Raw genomic sequence first — 6,066 nt, forward strand, 5'->3', positions numbered from 1 at the left:
TTACTTAATATTATTAGTCAGAGTGCATCATGTCAGAAATAATTGCACAAAGATCATCGAGCAATAAGTACGATAGAAAAAAACAATGTTTACGTGAAGTATAATAGACAGTAGTAGCACTATTGATTGAATAATGGGATTATAAAGAACAAGGGGATAGAAGCGTTCTCCTACTTTAGCTACTATCATCAATTTCATGACCACACGAACATTGTAAATAAAAAATGATAAGTTTCCTGGAAGTACAAAATAATGACAGATTCCAAGAAAAAGTTCAATGAAGTTCAATACTCACGTTATCTATGTATAGTCAGTTTTATTTGTCTCTCAAAAAGACAATAAGGAAAAATTCACCATAGTCTAACACTAAACAAAAATTGATTTTGCTAATAGAAATTTGGGGGCATTCGAGTTAACACAAAAATGATTATTCTTCTTCAATAAATTATTTTCCTTCCACTTGAATAATATCAAAAATACATTAAAAAACATCTTGTTTGATGAATCCCATGAGAAAAAATTCTCCATATTGAAAATTACCAAAAATTCATTCCAACTTCAAGTCCGATATCAAATCTACAAAAAAAATTGTACAACATTTAAATTCGTTGCCCCATAATATTCTCTCGCCTAACCACCCTTTAAGATGCAAAAAGAACTCCATGAAAAATTCTCCGAACATTACCCAAAAATTGATTTTAATTCCAACTTCTAGTTCGATATCAAATCTACAAAAAAAATTGTACATTTAAATTTGTTACTCCATCATTTTCTATTGCCTATAACTAACCCCCACAATGCAAAAACAACCCCACAAAGCAGCAACAAAAGCGGCCACCGTCCTCTGAAAAACCAAGTCACAGACCTCTCCATCAAAAGCCGATCAGTCTCGGAATCGTTAAGAAGGTCCGCATCTCCGTATTTTTACGGGCGTCGGTCCGGAGAGAGAAGGTGTTAATAAATCCCGGCCCACACGAAAGGGAACACACATCCAACAAATCATGTACAAAAGACGACGAGCGTATTTTCTGCCGGCCCGTAAGTCCTTCGATTACGCGCATATTCAATCTCGTGATCCGACTAATCCTTCCCTCGTCGGCGCAAAAACACACATTCTGCCCCCACCCTCCATCCACTCGAATCGCGTCGAGCGACGTCTCCGCCCCTTCTCCACCCCTTCCCCGCGCTCTCCGCCCCGAAGCCACTCGCCGTTAATTATTTTCGGTCGCGCCTCTATCCCGCTGGCCCCTCCACCCGCGCGCCAGGACTCCCCGCCCTGTGGGTGTGGTCTACGGCCAATTAGCGCGCAGCGTTGCCTGAGCTGGCACGTGGGGGGCCGTGCTAGAGTGGTCCGAGACTTCAATTGGCCGTGGGCGTGGCTAAGGAACAGCGGAAGACCGAGTCAGCAGGTCTCGGCCGGAGTTAAACCATAAAAAGTTACGGGATGATGATGACGGGGACGCAACGGGAGATGGGAACGGCAACAAGCGTTCTCTCTCCTTCTCCCTAGGGAAACCAGCACCGCCCCGGAGAAACGGTAGCAACCACGCGCGAAATATTTTGATCGATCGTCGCCCGGATTCGGACGGCACGTCGTTAACCGGCCCGACGAAGGAGACGACGACTGGGTCCATCTCAACCCCTGATAATCACGGTTCCTGAATATGGAGGCTGAGAAGAATAGGGTGTAATGGTACGTAGAATGAGATCAAGGGGATTATGGGGATGAATTGAGGAGCGAGGTAAATTCTTTCAATTGGATTTTTGGAAATTCGAGAATTAAACGAGGCATTCAATTTTATTGTATAATACATGTTGGAGAACGCTGGGACGATGTTGTTGGTGTTGACTAATGGTAGCTGTTTGGAAGACAATTTTGATTGAGTTCGGGGTTGTTTTTAAGTTATGTTAAAAAATTGAAGAGGTATTACAGTATGCCTTTATTGTTATATTGTTTATACAGGGTGGGCCGGAAATCGTAGTAGGGGGTGATTCCACATTCAATAATCAGTCGACAGAAAGGAATAACATTTTTTCATTTGGCAGCTCGTTTTCGAGATAATCAAGTTTGACAATGCAGCTAATACTATTTTCTCGTAGCTCAAGAGTATTTTCTCGAAAATGAGCTGCCAAACGAAAAAATGTTATTCCTTTTTTTCGATGTATTTTTGCATGCAGAGTCACCGCCTGACCGGTTGTACTACGATTTCTGCCCCCTCCCCCTTGTATTGTTGTTATTACAACATTTTCTTTGTCATCACTCATTTTTATATTGTTGTCATATAATATCATAATGAATAGAATCGAGGAATTTAGTAAGGTATTAAATGACACTGTTCGAAGAATATTGGTGGGGAATTGTTAATGTTTCTCGGCAGTTAATGGATTCTATACATTCAAAGTAGAATGTAGATCATTTTTAACTGAAATAAGTGAAATTGTGTGATCAAATAAAAGATGTTAAATTTAATCATTAAAAGAATATTAAATTATGAAATTATTTTAATATCAGTCTTGTGAACTGACATGGAGATTTGTGGTTTTAATTGAGACACACTAATTAAAGAAGACCAGAGGATTTGATTCATAGTAAATTGTTTTATGTAGCTATGTCTTTTATATCTCATCGACCTGTTCTTAAACAAATTAACTTTGATATGCTTCACATATTTAACTATGATATATTTTACACATATTTTAAATATTAAATCATCACTCTTTAGAAATAATACCTCATTCATTTTTTCATCAGAATTCAAATTAATAAACGTATCCTAAATAATGTATAAATCCACATTATAAAAATTTTTAACAAACGAACACATTAACAAATCTCAAATCTTACGACTCAATAAGAGACAAATTAAACATCCCAATGCATATATCTAAAAAAATGAAGAAAATCGTAAATAAAATTCCCAAAAAGAAATCTTTTAAACTGCAATTCCCACTGCATTCCTAAAAAACAAGCAGCAAAAGATTGCCGGTTAACCGATCTCAGAATGATCCGGGGTCGGTGCAACAAAAAGTGGAGGCACTGTCCAGTAACAAATTACGTTTCGTGCGTAAACACATTAACAAATCTCACAACTCAAAAAATGAAGAAAATAGTCAATAAATTTCCCAAAAAAAAAACTTTTAAATCGTATAAACACATGAACATCAGTGACTGATTCAGTAGTTATTAGGGATGTTAATATTTCTTCTTTCTCAGTTACGAATTCAGTAGATGTTGTCGTGTCTTCAACATCAGTGATTGTGTATACATATTTATTTAGTAGTAGATGTTAACGTTTCTTCAACATCAGTGACTGCAAAAACACATAAACTGCAATTCCCACTGCACTCCTAAAAAACATGCAACAAAAGATTGCCGGCTAACCGATCTCAGAATGATCTTAGCTCGATGCAACAAAAAGAGAAGGCACCGTCCAGTAACAAATTACGTTTCGTGCGATTTCAATATCGTTAAAAAGCCGGTTCCCATCCTGCAAACAATTTATCCACGCCGATCAGCCGGCCGACGTGATAATCCGGCCTCGCCGGTCCACTTAGGCTTCCACCTGCCGAGCTGTTTAGCATATGCAGTCTTCCACAATAGCCTTGGACTGTACCAAAACGAGTACCAGTACCGGCGATCATAGTTAATGCATCGATCGGTAGCGCGGTGTGCCCTAACTTCCGACCGTTTATCCGCAGATCTGCTCGTCCATCCGTCTTTTTGCGCAAAGCTGCCAGCCAATTCGACGAATTCAATAACTTCGGTGTCCCGTGCTCTCGAGCAACGACCTTGCCCCTCCCCCTCAGCGACCTGTCATCCCCTCCGACGACCTGCAGAGAGCATAGAGGCGCGTCTATTGGTCGAAGGGCGTGGCGGCCACGCATAAGGGCGTGGTTAAGGTATGCGAAACGTTTGGGCGAACGCTAAAACCCATGGACGTGGTGTCACGCTCCAGAGAACCGGATCGGCGAGCCGCACGAGGGATTATGCGAACCAGGACCAGCCCCTAACTGCTGCACGGGCCCCAACGAGGAAAGCGAGTTATCGTTTCTTCGTATTGATTCTGCCAGAGCGATTTGCTCGATCGTCAGCATCCTGTGAGGGATTCTTTACTGCTTTGGGATCTTGTTGATGTAGGATTTTAGATTTTTATGGGCTAGGGGAATGGAAACTATCGGGTGTTCTGCAATTGTCCACTCTTCTGATACCTGGATTCAATATGTAGAAGCTAGTAAGCTATATTAAATGAAATGAAAATTGTATTCAGAATGTTGCTTAATATTCTGCTACACTAACGTGTATGTAAACAATCGTGGACTCAGCTCATAACATTTTAATTCTCATATCGCTTATTGATTCACTGCTATTTTATTAACAAGAAATGGTTGACGAATAGTCATAAATAATAAAAAATTGTACTGTGAACAAGGTATACTAATATTTGAAGTGCCTAGAATGGCAGGAATTTATTTCAAATATGCTTTGATGAATTTAAAGGTATTGATTACTTGCTGTGTGTACAGCCGCAAATGATTCTTGCCGGTTTTCTCATAAGATGCAATGTAAATTCCGGCGCGAATCATCTGCTGCTGAGAATCTCAAAATAGCGCCATTTGACGTAGCGGCAAAACGCTCAAACTATTCGCTAAATTTTACCATCAGCAATAATTTACCGACACTGATAGATGGCGCCATTTGAAAAACACCGTAGCGGATGCTGAAAACGTAGAATTCTAAATTGTGGACATTGCCGCGTTGCTTAGAATAGGATTCTACATTATCGTTGAACCAAGAACAGGCGTGGTTTCGGGCCGGTAAGAATACCTCCGCTGAATGCGGACAAAAAAAAGTATTCTACATTATCGATACGCGCCACATTAATATAAATAGGATCCTACATTGTCGACATTCGGTACAATGAATCAGATAGGATTCTGTGGCGGATGCAGATAATGTAGATTCCTGATGTAGATATGAAGATAATGAAGATTTTTGTTAATGATAATTGTATCGATTAATTTGTTAACATTTATTTTGTTTTTGGTTTCCTACCAACAAATCTATTTATATAACAAATTAGAGCAGATTCTATTTCTTATTTAGAGGACTATCTTATATCCTCTACAGTACGTTGCAAGTGGCGCCATCTGTCGTTCTCGGTAAATTATCGCTGATGGTAACATTTGGTGAACAGTTTGAGCATTTTGCCGCTACGTCAAATGGCGCTATTTGGAGATTTTCAGCAGCAGATGATTCTTGCCGGAATTTACATTGCGTATTATGGGAAAACCGGCAAGAATCATTTGCGGCTGTCTGAACTAATTTGAAATATTAATAAAAGCATGGTAAAAATAATAATCGCTGTGAAATCAGTTGTGAAACACGTATATATCGAAAGAAAATGGTGCATAATTATTAATAAACTCAGAATTTAATTTTCCAATGAAGATTTTATTGAAACAACAAAAAAGATCGGACTGGTTCGTTTGACGCAGAGTCGCGTTAGAAGATTGATATAGGCGACAGGACGCCGAGGGAAAAGCGCCGGCTGTAACAAGCTCATAATGACTGGTTACGACGAATAATTATTTTGATGAGCTGGAGTGTACTAAATTAGTTGGCTAACGCGTTCGGCAGCGAAGCATCGCGGCACCTTTGCTACGTCAGACCTTTCTCTTCTGTTCACATGCCTCACGACTAACTAAACTTTACCGGGGGTTTATAAATACTGTGCACTTCCACAGACGACGCCTCGCACGCTAATTAGTTACCCTCCACTATCGTGGAACAAAACGTGGCCGTGTCTTGTCACAATTAATTCGCTCCTGAAAAACGTCTCTCCCGATGGAAGGCTGCTTCAACATCCCCGATCGACAGGTTTCAGCTTTCCGTATAATAGTTCGTCAAAAATGATTGGAAATACGAAGCCAGTCGAATCGTAACAAAATTGTTCAATTTAACGGAACTGATTTTTCTCGTAATAAATTTATTGAAATTTATTCATCATCACTGATGGAAAATGAAGAAAGAGAGGAGATTTTTCTCGTAATTTTGTTTATTACATA

This window comes from Lasioglossum baleicum, chromosome 20 (assembly GCF_051020765.1).
Source record: "Lasioglossum baleicum chromosome 20, iyLasBale1, whole genome shotgun sequence".
Classification (NCBI taxonomy): domain Eukaryota; kingdom Metazoa; phylum Arthropoda; class Insecta; order Hymenoptera; family Halictidae; genus Lasioglossum; species Lasioglossum baleicum.